Here is a 16,641-nt window from a genome sequence, read left to right as displayed (position 1 = left end):
GTGAAGTTCCTAAAACTTATGAAATTTTGTTCTGGGCATGTGCAGAATCAGCTTAAAGCTAGATCTGAGAATTGTGGCTTCAGACTTCTAGGCCCCTGGTTACCATAGCAAAATCCACAGATTTGAGCTGGCTATCACGGATCCTATAAAATGCATGGGGGAAGTAAGGCAACCCAAAATGGGGTCTAGTTAGTCTGACAACCAAGCTAGCCAATAGGAAATGCCAAGAATACTGCAGTGCTCCTCCATACCGAGGTGCAGTTCAAGTTCCATGTGCCAAGCTCCAAGGTCTGCCATATTGCTTAGTACGTGTGCTAGTAGTTACTATGGTGGATAGGGCTCCTCTGTTGGGCTTTCTCCTGGCTGCTGCCATAGATTTAACCTTGTCTTGGCTAATTCTGTAGCCCCAAGTCAAGGCTGAATTTGGGTCTGATCCTTCTCCTCAATTATGTGATGCCTCTGAGCCAGCCAAAGAGCCCCAGGGCTAACCAGGTGGTTTGCAACCAATCCCCTCTCCCCACCTGGGCTGGACAGTACTACCACTGAGGAATGAAAATGCTTTCCATCAGTGCAAAAACAAGAGGGCAGATAGAAAGTAGGGTTAGTAATTCTTTTCAGTTGTCTAGCCAATCAGGGTTCTGTAGCCACCCATCATCTCTGCCCACTATAAAGGCCATTTCACATTGCTGCCGTGCTCATGTGCAATTTAGAATCCAAGCAAAGTTTATGTCTCAGTCGATATTGTATATCCATGGTGCATCCCCAGTCTGTACAAACTGTTCAGTGTTGACATTTAGGGTCTGATGCACTGAGCTAGAGAGAGGGTTTAGCTTTTTTTTTCCACAGCTGTTCTTTTACTTGACTGAACAAAACCCTTGCAGTAGTTGTCAGCCAAACAAAATTAGTGATTTCTCGGCTATGGATTCCCAACCCATCCACCATGACTCTCTGGGTGCGACCCTCCAGCCAATTCGCCACCCACCGGACTGTGCAGTCATCCAAGTCACAGCCTCTTAACTTGTTCACCAGTATGGGGTGGGATACCGTATCGAAGGCCTTCCTGAAGTCTAATGTATTCTAGATGTATGTCAGTCACAGTCCAGCTGTCACAATTCATGCCAATTCTTATCAGTTCCCATTTACAGACTTCTGGAACTAGCACATGAAGTTGCCAAATCTCACAGTTTTATCATATTTAGTATTATAAATAATAATTATATTATTATTATATTAAATATATAACAATTATAATTAACGTTTAATCTCCTGGAATCACCTAAGTATAGAAGAATCCGGGTCCTTTTTCTTTTCTTTTTTTAAATCATCAACTAAGTTTCATATGGATGAAAAAAAACTCCTGAAAATGTGGTCAAGATATAACTGAAAAGAGAATATTTTTTTCTTTAGGTGTCTTTCTTTAAAATGTCTTATTCATAATTTGGAGTGTTTAAGGTTGGCATTTGTGACTATATAACTTCTGTAGCTATTCATGTGGGATTTTTATTGTAAAACACTGTGCCCTCATTTGTATGCAAAATTATAGCAGTTGTACACACAAGCCAATATTCACACATACTACAAGAGAGGAACATGCACTTGTAAAAAAATGAATACAGATTTTGTACATAGAGTTATGATAATTGTACATACAAATTAGGTACACAATTACACAAAAAAAGCAGTACAAGATGCACTTCTTTACATCAACAGTCTAAGTAGCTTTCCTATCCCAAGAGTAAACAGGATAAATTTAGTAATATAAGCCTTAGTGGCTTTTTATATCTGGGTTTATTCTCTTCATCACCTCAGCACATGCGTTCTTTCCGACTCTGCACTCAGATGGCTGTCTCCCGACTTATCTAGCTGATCCGTTCCAGGTTATCCTAAGATAATCGTCTTTTTCCTCTTATCTGTTTTTGGTCAGGGCTCTACTTTTAGGCCCAGCTCTTTTTTTCCTATGCTTGCACTCTTTCTGACATTATAAGATGCTGGCTGATACTACTTTGAGCATCACAGAGTGCCTAGATAAACTGATCTCTGCTCACGGTTTACACTGCCTTTTGAAGGCTGGTGAGAACTGAATTTCTTTATGTCTTTCTTGCCCCACCCCAGACCATATATCTAGAATCTAATGCTTGTCTGCTTGTCTTATCTCTGTTCTCTCTCAAATGAAAGACATCTACCCTAAAAAAACATGATCAGGATGAAAAAGTGTTCTTCTGTCTGTACTACAGTTCTCTTCCATGTCTTTTGCTGGCTGCTTTTCTTGCTATTTCCGGCAGACTCACTACCACAAGCACTGGCATAATTTTTGACCAGCAACATTTTTTTTTTAAATCTCTCAGCCCAAGCTTCTCCTCTTGTCAGTATCATCTTTTTTGCATCCTAATATGATACAGCTGGGGCCCTGGTTCACACTCTTGGGATCTTGTACGTCAGTCATTGCAGTGTACAACACTCCAAAATCCTTGGTTTTAGTCACCTCACTCCCAAGCTTTACAACACATCTTTGCTTTACCTTGTGATTCACATCTCCCTGCTCCTTTTCCACTTTGCTGGTTTCCTATGCCAGATGAAATTATACTGAAGTTGATACCCTTTTGCTCTTAAAGTTGTTACCTGAGCCAACACTTGACATTTGGCTGTGGAGTCGTTTTGCCCCACACATACTATCTCTATGTTTCCTCTAAAGCCCCCAGCACACATCACATGTGATTAACTAGTTAATCATGTCTTAAGTTGTTATGAGGCTAAACCACAAAGTTACTACAGAAAAAATGTGTAATAACTTTGAGACTGGCTCCTATTACACACTTAACTGAATGTGTGGCCAAGCAGGAGCTCTCACAGCTGGAAGCCCCAATAGCTGATGGGAGTTACAGCTGCAGGAGCATGCTATTTGCCAGGGCAGGGGGAGCCCAGGATCATGATCCCAGACATCCCCTGCAATAGCAATAAGGCATGATGGGATCTGATGCTCAATCCTACAATCTCACCTCCTGCCGTGCACATGAGGCATGACAGGAAGCGTGTTTGTGGGATCCCACACATCTTTACTTGCACATCTGCCAGGGACTTAAGGATCATAGACTGGAAGGGCCTCCTGGGCCATCAAGTCCAGCCCCCTGTTGGCAGGCAACAAGTATGCAAAAAGGCCCACAAGAATAAGTTTTTCACATCACCAAGTACACATTTAAAAAATCTATAATATTCTACAAGAAGGGGGGGGAGGGGGAAGGATATTGCCAATGCCTTGCCACACCAGTGGTAGGAAATTAGTTAGTTGAAAATATATTTAGACAGTCCTAGAACCACCAGCCTTCATGGTACAGAGGAAATAAAAAACTGGTCCATGGCAATCCAGGGAAAACTAGCTTCCTGGCATGAATTTGGCAATCAGTTTCACCTTGAACGTATAAGCTAGACCAATCAGATAGACACTTGAAAAGTATATGTACCTGTAGGAGAGCAGCACACCCCAGCCGAACTTCTACTTCTAGCTCTGGCCGGTGTTCAAAGCCTTTTTCATTTGCAGACCCCCAAAAAATGAATCAAGATGCAGACCCTTTTGAACTGTATGGGTGGGTATTAACATACTTTTAATCAATTGTAGTCATCTTTCACAGATCCCTTAGACAGTCTGAGGACTCCCAGGGGTCCACAGGCCACAAGTTGAAAACCACTTCTTTAGAGAAGGGCAAAATAAAAGAGGCCACTAATACCTCCATGGGGATAGAAGAGAGGAGCATCTACTTAGTCCTTACAAGAAACCAACACAAACCCTCAACCGTGGGATTTCCAAACACCTCCTACTGAGAGATTAAATTTCCTTTCAGCCCCTTTACAGGGCTACCAAATCCTCAAATGATTCTCAAACTGAATCACATTTTAAGACTTCTTTTTCCTCCTTACAGCACTACTCTTACCCCATTAAAAACACCAATATTTGGTTTCCGACAAGGTGACACATTTTCCTCTCTCGTTTTATTGCTATGACTTTCTATTATCCTTCACCCAATGTTGTGGCTCAAAGGTTCTGTAAAAAAATATTACAGGCAAGCACCTCAGTCAGAGAAACAAAATCTGTGACTGTCCTTGCTGATTTATGACAATTAAACAAATCTTGACTAGTGATTATAAGAGACTATTCAAGGTCCTTTGCAGTTAATAGGGGACATTTTTGTATTTTCTAGTACCTGTGGCTTGAATTCCTGTTTCCATCATTCTTTCTCTCTCTGGCCAGCAAAATAGTTTTAGCTGGAGCTGCAAAGAAGTCGCATCCTCATGCTGTTGTCCTAACTGCCCCTTAATATCCAAAGATACGCTGAGTACACAGGAGCCCTCAGGAGTCCAGAACTGTGGTATAATAGGAGAGCTTCCTGGCTCAGTGCACCTAGTGAAAAAGTATGTTTTTTCTGGACCCCAAAGAGATAGTTAATTTCCCTTTGTTTTTATTATTCAAATACTGGGTTTTCTTTTTTTTTTTTTAAAGGCTACTTATACTCGTATGGTCTATCACTGCTAAATGTGGGGGAAAATATGTGGAAGGCCCTTTTCACTACTTGTGCAGTAGGTTTAAATTGTGACAGCAAAGGGTGAACTTAGCTAGTTTGTGGGCACCCAAGAGCCTTGCCTAATTTCAGTTGAAATCTTGAACAGAAGTAAATTGCTTATACTTATATCTGCCCCAGCAGATTGCCAGAAATTGCTTGTTTGTCAACTCACAAGAATATAAAGAAATCTGTAGCAGAGGCACAGCAAGTTATTTCAGTGCACAAGGCAGAGGGGGTGGGAGGAATTATGCTAACCAGTAGAGAGCAGGTGGGAAGAGAGGAGGGGGAGAGAAGTCTTACCTGCCAAGCTCTCCTCACTCCAATAGCAGCTGCTACTGCTGGAGGACAGGCAGTAACGTGGGCTCACAGGGGGCTGCTCCTAGTATGTCATTCTCTCCCTCCTTCAAGGTCCAGAGCTGTGCCTCTAGTGGCAAAGCCTCCTAGGGAGGTACCATTCCACAGCTGCCCCCAGATACATTACTTGTCATGGGACACTGCCTGCCTGGCTCCTATGGCTGGGTAGCAGAGAGCTGCCCCTACCACTGTAAAGACTTCTGGAGAGAGAGGGGCATACTAGTACCCCTCTAAGTCAGCACCTGAGGCCAGTGGCATACCAATGGGAGGGGGGCCATGGCCCCCAGGCACTGGCCTGGGGGTGGGGGGGCATAGGCACTGGCCTGGGGGTGGGGGGGCATCTGCGGGAGAGCCTCCCACATTTGCTGTGTAGCCTACCCGCCCACCCGACAGGTTGTGGGCTTGTTCTGATGTTCTAGCAGGAAATTCCGGCCAGTCCCCCTCCTGTTCCCCCCCCCCCCCCAAACACCTGGTGTGCCATGCTGGTAATTCCCCATGGACGTGCCATGGGGCGGGAGGTGAAACCCCGCACAAGCTGATTTGTCCCAGCCCCACACGCTGCTCAGATCATCCTGGGTGGAGGAGGGAGCACAAATGGAGGCATTGGGCCCCAGCCTCCAGTTTGACTGCCAGTCAGGCTTAGGATCGGTGGAAAAGGGATCTGTCATTTTCCCTCCCTACCTAACCATCCAGCCAGGCACTGACCTACCCAGGACCTTGAAGAGCATATTTAGCTACAAGACTACAATTTAGGGACCCTGTATCTTAAAGACAGTACAATATTTTCTGAGTATTGCAAATAATTTTTTTTATAAGTTCATTAAACCCCACATATTAAATCTGTGCTAACCTTCAATACAATAGATCTCTCCAGGAAGACGGTAATTTTTTTAATGCCTTTAACTCTGAAATATAGCAGTCACTCCTAAGGGGGAAAAAATCTTTTTCCACCTCTATTCGCTAACATGGATGATAAGGGAGAGAATAGCAAGATTTTGCTTGCTTTGTATAATCCTGAAAATTTACTTCCATTTTCAATTTCTTTTATGACTATAGATTAGATGCGAGTAACCTGAAACACTTTTCATAGAAACTATAAAAAGAAAGATCTAGTGAAAAATTGTTTATAATTATGTGCCTGTGGTCTTTTGGATACCAATTTTAAACCCCCTCCTGAGTGCCTTTTTAATCTGCAGCTATTTTTTTTTTAGAAATCTACTCACCCCTACATAAAATGGCAGAGACACAAGACATATTTTCTAACATGACTGTAAGTGGCTTTTCACAAAGACAGAAATAATGGCTTATCTGATTTATGGAACAATTTTCCAGCTATGGCTTTGATAGTCTGACGAGATGGAGAATTTGTTCCTTCTTTACTGTACTTTATGCACCCAGATAAGATACTTCTGTTGGAAACAATCTGTGTCAGCTAGTTCTGAGACATTCTAATGCCTTTGGAAAAAAAATGCGAGAGGCTAGGATTTCTTAGGGTGATATTTTTTATTGGACCAACTGTTAAGCTGGGATAGAGTTAGACAAGCTTTTGAATGCAAGACATTCTTCACTGGGTCCGCTTTGCAAAAGAGGAATGTAATCATTCACTGTAAGAGAAAGTCTAATACCTTTCCTCACGTTTACTTCTCAAATAGACCACTGGAGTCAAAGAGCAGATTCTGCCACCCTTGATTTCAAATGGGACCATACAGAGAATGATATTTTCCTTATCATGAGCAAAGCTTGGGGAATCTGGCCCTTACTGCACATGTGCCCTTCATTCAGTCCGTCATCCAGCTTCCTTCATATCAAACTTGTCCTTTCCCATTTCTTTACCAAATAAATACCTGGCATACCAAATAAATACCTTCTTTAGGGGAGAAGGAGTGAAGTGTTGCAGTTCTTCTGTGAAGTTTTGAGACAGCTATTGTGGAATTACAAAGGAGATTTAGGTGACTGCTAATCATTTCTTAAGGAAATGTGTTTAGTTCTAAAACCCCCCAAAATAATCCTAAGAGGTTAAAATCCATTTGAACCCATTATTTTAATTTTCCTGATAGAAATGGTGCATTCCTATTTTCTGTGCTGGAAAGTTTAGTTACTTAAGGACTTACATATCTTCTGAATAATCCTGACCTCAAAAACTCCTGTAAATTGATCAGCAGAGAGTCTCTCCTCATGCCTTCCATGAAGCATGTTGTTTATATGAGCCACAGGAAGTCATGAATTCACAGTTTAAGTCACAAGGTAAATTCGGAGTAGATTTCTCCGTAGGACAAGATGGGTAACCAAGCCTTCAAAAAGAGATCTGGAAAAAGAATTCCCCAACTTGTGAATTTAGGAATAGTACTAATATTAATAGAAAATCTTTTCAGAGATAAATTACCAATGAACAAAAATGGGGAGGAGGGAGGTTGTATGTATAAAATTACTAAAGAGAAAGGTCAGAAAGAGGCTAGATAAATAAGGCCAAACTAATGTAAATTGGTTTAAGTCTGTTGAAACCAATGGGTCATGCCAATTGACATGAGCTGAGGATCCAACCAGTTGACTTAAATGGCCAATGAAACATACTTGCAAATTATTCCTTACATTTACAGCATTTAAAATCCATATCCTATGCATGTTTCCTGCAAGGCCTTACCAAATCAGTAAATTGAACCTGAAACTAGCAAAAAAAGTGTTCATTTTTAACAAGAATAAAAATATATATACAGGCAGTCCACGACTTACAATGTTTCGAGTTACAATGTTTCACACCTACAACATTTATAAATTGACACCCTGTTTCAACTTTATGATGTCAGTTTCAACTTTACAACGCTTGATACGATGCAACGTCATGCCAGCGAACAAGTTTGCTGCATTGCTCATCTTCCTGGAGAACATCTGTCCAAACTTCCATGGACACTTTCTTTAGGAAAGCAGACAAGACTCCAGAAAAACCTGCAGCCAAGACTCCTGAAAAGACTGCAGCCAAGAACCCTTCAAAAAGTCCAACCAAAAGCCTTTCAAAAAGTCCAGCAAAGTCACCTCAAAGAAGTCCTTCCAAATCAATATGATTGCTATTTACAATATAAATACATTAATGTAGCTATATTACTCATCTATAATTGATTGAGTACAAAATTCTGAGTTATTTTTGGTGAAAATAAGGCCTTGATTCAAGAACTAGTCCCCCATTTATAACATTGTTCCTTATGAGAAAATTGGTTCCAAGTTACTACGTTTTGACTAAAGACGTGGTTTTCAGGAACCAATTGTGTCGTAAGTCCGAGGACTGCCTATATATTGGAATGACTTAAGGGGTGTTGTGTTTCTTCCCTCACCTAAAGTCTTCAAATCACAATTGGACATCTGTCCATGGGAAGAAACAGATAGTGCCTAATGTCATTTTTGCCACCATAAAAATGTTTATGGCAGCCTAAATGGCTGAACAAATAGATATCCCTACCCCTTGTCATACCACATAAGTTGCTCAAAAGATAGTGTTAAATAGTGCCCCTTTACTATGGCAGACATCTATTGCTCTGTAGATGTACTAGGTAGGTACTCTGGGGGTTGAGTGGCCCAATCCTGTGCACTGGGGGAATTCCTGAACAGAACTGGGTCCCTCATACTGCTGAAACACATGTCCAAACAGGGAGATAAGGGGTAGAGTGGGACCCAGGGAATTTGGAATGTCTTGTGCCTCCATACTAGGATCTGCTCTGACCTATGCCTTCATGTGAAGCATTGACCAGCATGGGCATCAGTCCCAGCAAGGAGGCACTGGGCAGCAAGGGATGCGAGGAATTCCTAGGCAAGGGGGACAAATTGCCCACATCAGATGTTGCCCAATGTGGGACAATAGGTACATGGGTTTTGCCCAGTAAAAGGAGATCAGCTACGGTAGGATGCATCCCACCCTCACTTAACCCACTTCATTTGGCAGTCTGTTTTGGCCCTAAAACATATGCTATAGTTCAAAGAGAAACTATATGCTTGTTGCAGGACGCTGTCAATGAACTACACAATGCACTAACACAGTGTGGGTTCTTGTTCCCATTCTACTGGTTAGACTGCATGTAGATGTGTGCCTGCATCCTCTCCAAGATGGCTAAAAGTGTCTTTGTTCAGCCAGGGGAGACTCACACCAATACAGAGGTCCCAAATTCAATCCCTGCATATCAGTCCTGATAGAGTTAATCAGAGTTATCTCCCATAACCTATTTATCCCCATGCACAGTCAGAATGAGAGCTGGGCAAACATTTTCTGTCAGAACAGTTTTCGATCAGAAAACATTGATCCAACAGAATCAAAACATTCAATAGGAACATGTCTTTTCAGTTGAAACTTTCAACAGGAAGCAGGCGGGTACACTGGCTAGCTAACTGGCCAGTCTGACTGGCTTTCTGCCAACCTGCCCCCCACCTGGTTGAAGAGCAGGCCATCAGCCAGCTGTCAAGTCCCTGGCTTCCACACTGGCAGACAGGTGTGCGGGTTTGTGAATGCCAAAACAAATAGTTCCATTTTTTTGCCACAAATACCACAATGTTAAACTCTTGTTCATACATAGAGCAACCTGCTGACAACCTTAAATTCCATGCGATACAGAAGTTTCCTCTTTAGGACAACTCCAGTCATAGCATGTATTTGTGCCATTGAGATCGCCGACTGTAGTGTTATCAACTCAGCCTCCCAACTACTTTAAGATCTCACTCTGGAAAGTGATAGTATTCAGGGACCAGTTTTATGTTGTTTAAGTTTTGGTATATAGCAAACAATGAAGAAAAATGGATGCTGGACAAGAGCATCCAAGAAGAAAAGCATTCAAAGCTTTAAGATGGATTTATTTCTAAGATTGGTTTTGTAAATCTTTCTTGAACCTAGCTTTTTATTCAATCATTTATTTATTATCTTCCTTGTAGCATTTGATTTAATTCCTTAACACAATGGACTTCAACTAGATTGAATATTTTCAAGGACTTTGAGTGTCATTGTGCATATGGTGTTATTCCACTGATCTAGTCCCTAGAGGAATAACAAAGCACCTGGATTTTTAATTACCAGAATACCAATCTAATGAGTGACCCAGGGTAATGTTGATTCTTCTCCCTGCTATTTGTAAAACAACCTTCTCTGAGTCGGAATGTTTTGCTGCCTGTTTTGCTGCTGTTTTCTCTTCTAAACATTAGATATTTCGTTTAGAAAGTCCTAATATGGTTAAGATGTTATTACTATGACTGAAGAGTAGAGAACTACAGATGAAACACACTGCCATATGCTGAAAGTTCTGGGGTCTGGTAATATTGAATGTGTCCAACCATTCACTCTTACTGAACCCCAGTCTATACCTTATATCTCTCTATAACTTTTTAGCTATGGAGCACTTCCTGTTAGCTCCAATTTAAAAAAAAAGACTCTCCAGGGCTGCTCTTTTGGCATTCTTGAAAGAAACTGCATTTAAGATTCACTTAACCTAAACTTTTGTTAGTTATGCCACCATGACCCTACAGAAACAGAGGTTTGTGATTCAAAATGCTTTTATTACAGGAAGTCTGACACAATGGCTCTTCTTACATGCTTCTCTATTTCAACAGTTCATGCCATGTTGAAAATTTTAAAACAGCTACAAATTGTTTCTCTTCACCTATTAGTTGTGTGTACACTTGTCCTTCGCGTGCAATTCTGCGGAAGCTAGAAAGGTAGACAAACTTTATAAGACTTTTAGCTACAAAGCTTCTCCATTAATGCTGACTTCATGAAGGAACATCTTGAGAAGCTGAATACCTTCAAGTCAGCCGGCCCTGACAATCTTCACCCCAGGGTACTCAAGGAGCTGGCGAGCATCATAGCCCAGCCTCTAGCGCGGATCTTTGAAAACTCTTGGTGCTCTGGTGTAGTGCCCGAAGACTGGAAGAAGGCCAATGTGGTGCCTATCTTCAAGAAAGCGAGGAAAGTGGATCCGGCTAACTATAGGCCCATCAGCCTGACTTCTATCCCGGGGAAGATCTTAGAAAAGTTTATTAAAGAGGCCATCCTTAATGGACTGGCCAACGCCAACATCTTAAGGGATAGCCAGCACGGGTTTGTTGCGGGTAGGTCTTGCTTGACCAATCTCATTTCCTTCTACGACCAGGTGACCTATCACCTGGACAAGGGAGATGAGATTGATGTCATATATCTTGACTTCAAAAAAGCCTTCGATCTTGTGTCCCATGATCGTCTCTTGGAGAAACTGGCCAATTGTCGCCTTGGGTCCTCCACGATCCACTGGCTGGAAAATTGGCTCCGGGGTCGGACCCAGAGGGTAGTAATTGATGGAAGTCACTCATCGTGGTGTCCTGTGACCAGTGGGGTCCCCCAGGGCTCTGTCCTTGGACCCATACTGTTCAACATCTTCATTAATGATGTGGACACTGGAGTCAGAAGTGGACTGGCCAAGTTCGCAGATGACACCAAACTTTGGGGCAAAGCATCCACACCAGAAGACAGGCAGATGATCCAGGCTGACCTGGACAGGCTCAGCAAGTGGGCGGACGAGAATCTGATGGTGTTCAACGCCGATAAATGCAAGGTTCTCCACCTTGGGGAAAAAAACCTGCAGCATCCTTATAGGCTTGGCAGTGCTATGTTGGCTAGCACTATGGAAGAAAGAGACTTGGGGGTCATCATTGACCACAAGATGAACATGAGCATGCAATGCGATGCTGCGGCTAGTAAAGCGACCAAAACGCTGGCTTGCATCCATAGATGCTTCTCAAGCAAATCCCGGGACGTCATTCTCCCCCTGTACTCAGCCTTAGTGAGGCCGCAGCTGGAGTACTGCGTCCAGTTTTGGGCTCCACAATTCAAAAAGGATGTGGAGAAGCTTGAGAGAGTCCAGAGAAGAGCCACGCGCATGATCAGAGGTCAGGGAAGCAGACCCTACGATGACAGGCTGAGAGCCCTGGGGCTCTTTAGCCTGGAAAAGCGCAGGCTCAGGGGTGATGTGATGGCCACCTACAAGTTTATCAGGGGTGACCACCAGTATCTGGGGGAACATTTGTTCACCAGAGCGCCCCAAGGGATGACGAGGTCGAATGGTCACAAACTACTACAAGATCGTTTCAGGCTGGACGTAAGGAAGAATTTCTTTACTGTCCGAGCCCCCAAGGTCTGGAACAGCCTGCCACCGGAGGTCGCTCAAGCGCCTTCATTGAACACCTTCAAGATGAAACTGGATGCTTATCTTGCTGGGATCCTATGACCCCAGCTGACTTCCTGCCCTTTGGGCGGGGGGCTGGACTCGATGATCTTCCGAGGTCCCTTCCATGAAATGAAATCTATGAAATCTATGAAAAATAGGTCAATACCCACAACCTGAGTTTCTTACTCAGAATAGATTAGGAATATTGAACAGAAACACTAATTCCAGAGGGATTTCTTCCCTGATAAGCCAGGCCCTTTTTCATAGCATGGCAATTACTATAACAAGAGCAATGATTGTCACTGTTCATAATCAGCCAGTTTGATTTTTTTTTTCCCTTTCAGCCAAAAGACAATCCCCATCTCCCTACTCTCCCCTATTCCATTCCGCCCAAGCATAACAGCTTTTAAAACTACCCCACTCCTTTTTTATAACCCAGCTCACCACTCCTGTTCTTCTGCTGCAGAAAACCGGTCCTGTATAGCAGAGAATACCTGAAAACCATCACTTACCAAAAATCTCACCTGAATTAGACAGAAAATAGTGAAAATCTCATGCATTTGTTGACAACAAAATGGAAATGAGTTAGCAGTTTTAGGAAAATTCTGAGAAAATTCAGGGGCCAAAACTATCAGTGAGTTTTGTTTTTTAATGAAAATATCAAGGTTTGTGGTGAATGGCTTGTGGTGGAAAAACTAGAATTTTACTGCAGCTTTGGCAACAGTGGCTTTGCACATCCCAGCATAAGTTCGCTGGCTCAGCCTACCATCTACAAAGCAAAGTACCATTAGGGCTTAGTTGAATTCCCGCCAATATTATCTGAGTGTTGTGACTGTGCACCAGTATCCATCCTTTTCCTGATAAGGTGCAGTCCTAATAGACTCTGCACAACCCAAGACCTGCTCTTTCACTTTCAGTTTCCCCGTCTGAAGCATATGCAATACCCTGATGAGGAAATCACTGGGTGAAATGGCCTAATTCACAGAGGCACAAGCACCACTCATGATTGAGTGTCCTCTGAGCCTCCTTGGGTGCATCCAGATGAGAGCACATGTGTGGTATGCCCACATATACAGGCATTCGCCATGCTGCTAATTAGCAGTGTGGCAGAGGTTTTTTGACACTGGGATTTCATAGATTTCATAGACATTAGAGCTGGAAGGGACCTCGGAAGATCATCGAGTCCAGCCCTCTGCCCCAGGAGCAGGAAGTCAGCTGGGGTCACAGGATCCCAGCAAGATAAAAATCCAATTGACTCTTAAAGGAGTCCAAAGTAGGTGCTTGCAGCACCTCTGGCAGCAGTCTGTTCCAGGCCTTGGGAGCTCGAACGGTAAAGAAGCTGTTTCTTATGTCCAGCCTGAAATGGTCTTGGAGGAGTATGTGACCATTTGACCTTGTCATCCCATGTGGCACTCTGGTGAACAGGCATTCCCCCAGATCCTGATGTACACCCCTTATATACTTGTAGGCAGCCACCAGGTATCCCTGAGCCTGTACTTTTCCAGGCTGAAAAGTCCCATAGCTCTCAGCCTCTCATTATAAGGCTTGTTTTCCTGCCCTCTGATTATGTGTGTGGCTCTCCTCTGGATTCTTTCAAGGTTATCCACATCCTTTTTAAATTGTGGAGCCCAGAACTGGATGCAGTACTCCAGCTGCAGCCTCACCAAGGCCAAATACAGTGGGAGGATGACATCCTGGGATTTGCTAGAGAAGCATCTATGGATGCAAGCCAGAGTTTTGCTCACTTTGCTGGCTGCAATGTCACATTGGTGGCTCATATTCACCTTGTGGTCAATCATGACCCCCAAGTCCTTTTCGGCCGTGGTGCTAGCAAGCGTAGCAGTGCCGAGCCTATAAGCATGCTGCAGGTTTTTCTTCCCAAGGTGGAGTACCTTGCATTTTCTGGTGTTGAAGGCCATCAGGTTTTCATCTGCTCATTTTCTGAGCCTGCCAAGGTGAGCCTGGATCGCCATTCTGTCCTCGGGTATGGACGCTTTACCCCAAAACTTGGTGTCATCGGTGAACTTGGCCAGTCCACTTCTAACACCAATGTCCACATCATTAATGAAGATGTTGAAAAGGAAAGGCCCAAGGACGGAGCCTTGGGGGACCCCACTGGTCACAGCGCACCATGATGATTGACTTCCATCAACTACCACTCTCTGGGTCTGACCACGGAGCCAATTCCCCAGCCAGCAGACTGATGTAGCCGAGGCTGCAATTGGCCAGTTTTTCTATGAGCTGATCGTGGGATACCAGATCGAAAGCTTTTTTAAAATCAAGATATATGACATCGATCTCTTCTCCCTTGTGCAGGTGATAATCAAGGGAGATCCTGGTGTCAATAAAACCTGCTTCTGGAAAGAGCAGGGTGGTGCACGTGGTGGCAGCATGCACTGCCCAAAACTGGAGCCTGGCTGACTGGAGCCATGCTCTGGCTGCCAGCCAGGATCCACACACTGGATCACAGCTGCTGGAGAACCAGGATTCCCCAAGGATCCCAGGAGCCAGCCCATGTGCTGGCTCCAGCCTCCCCATAACACTCTGGGGCAATTTGCTGTCTGCCAGAGCATACATGCGTGAACATTCCCAGGGGACAACTAGCAGCAGTACAACTATGTGCTGCTGCTGCTTTGTCCCGAGGGAAATGTATGTGTGTCCTCATCTGATCACAGCCCTTGTGTACAGTCTCCTATGGCTTCTTAACAGCCAGCTGCCCCTTGCAATGTCACTTTGGGTTTTCTACTCGTCCTCTCTGGACTTGTTCCACTCCCTCACCCCCACTCAGTCTCTGCTGTGTCCTTCCCAGCACCAGCCTTTCCCTTGGGCTCTTTCCAATCCTTTTCATCAACTTTCACTAGTCCCAGTTTTCCTTCTGGCCCACCTGGTGTTAATCCAGTTTCTTTCCATTTTGGTCTTTCCTGCAGCCTCCTCATGGTGTCTACATCCAGGATCCAACCTCCTGCTACAGGAACTAAACTCTGCTCCTCTCTGCCACTGGAATGCTTGTACCCTTTGCTGCCAGGTCCCTCTTTTTATATTCTGTATCCCAGTGGACACATCTACACAAGATGTTTACTGTGGAGCTGTCTAATTAGCTCTGCAGTAAAATGTCACCGTCTACACATGTGGGACTATTGGGACAGAGTAAACTAATTAACTCCACTGTAGGTTAGTATTGTAAACACAAGTGCTATCCTATGGCAGAGTTATTTACTCCACAGCACAGCACAACACAGCACATGTAGACACTGATGTAGCTGGCAGGGGCATAAGGGTGATTCAGTGCAGGGGTTGCCTGTTGTCTAGCCCCACAATGAAGCGCAGTTTTGCTCCACTCAGCCCCTCCACTGTACTTTGAACTAGATGGGAGCAGCCCTGGGCCTGCAGGCTGACTACTTGGGCCCCCTGCCAGTTGGGGCTGCTCTGATCCAGATCAGCGTGCTACAGTCCTGGGTGCACACTCAAACACGGTGCCTGGGAGCAATAAACTCCAGTGCAAACTGCGCCAAAGCTTATTCTTGCAAATTCATAGCACATGTAGATGCACCCACTCTGTGATGTCCCTCTAAAAAGGTTCTTTCTTCTTTGTAATGGGGACAAGAGAAGGCTCTGCTATAATGTGGCATAAGTTCTTTAGGAATTGGTGAGACTAGAGATCAGGCTCATTGCATTCATAGATAAAGAGGTCTAAATGAAGTTGACAAAAACAAATCCTCACAAATCAAAATTTGACACCTGCCTTTTGGACCAAATGAGTTATTCAGTGAATGTGTTTATTTAATTGGAATATCTGGTCTTCCCATGAAATGGAGGCCCATAAATATGTCAATTTTAGCTGAAGATAAGCACCAGAGCAGCTCTGGTTTTTTTCTCCCCTATGCAAGCCCAGATTTACATCTGTGCATTAACACTATTTCCCTTGATGTTTTCTTTTTTCAAACAGAGTCCCTAAAAAAACACCTGGAATGCCTCAAACTCTGTGGAGATGAAACTGAAGCTCACAATCAAATCCTTGAAAGCCTGGATGGGGTTCTGCTGGCTCTTGCTGAAGACAGTTAAGTATCCAAACCATTTTCTGACTTCCCAAATAAAGGGTTGGCAACTTTTCACTAACAGAAGGCTGAATTAACACAGCTCAGTCCAAAGGCAGGCTGGAGGCAGTGGTTGTTAGATATTCTGCCAGATAGTGCCAGATACTCTGCTGGATGGTTTATTCCGGTGCAAAACTTACACAAAGCTTTGCAAAGCTTACATAAAGTTACATAAACTTCCATTTGTGTGTGCTTGGTGGGCCAGATAAAATATCTGTAGGCTTCCCTCCCTTGGCCTAGAACACCAAACAATTCCTTGGAGCACAGGTCATATATTCTTTTGGATTACATAGTCATCATGATCCCTCTGGTCTTTGTTTTGCTCTTATGCTGCATTAAATTTAAATAAAATTGAACTGGTGCTCCAGCAGATTGAGGGAGGCAGTATAAAAATATAAAAATATACCTCCTCAGTAATGGGCTGACAAATTCAATTCTAAAGGTCTGCATGGAACAATATTCTTCCTTTCT

Source organism: Alligator mississippiensis, chromosome 6 (assembly GCF_030867095.1).
Source record: "Alligator mississippiensis isolate rAllMis1 chromosome 6, rAllMis1, whole genome shotgun sequence".
NCBI classification, from domain to species: Eukaryota; Metazoa; Chordata; order Crocodylia; family Alligatoridae; genus Alligator; species Alligator mississippiensis.
The sequence above is the reverse complement of the archived record's forward strand: the minus strand, read 5'-3'. Positions refer to the sequence as shown.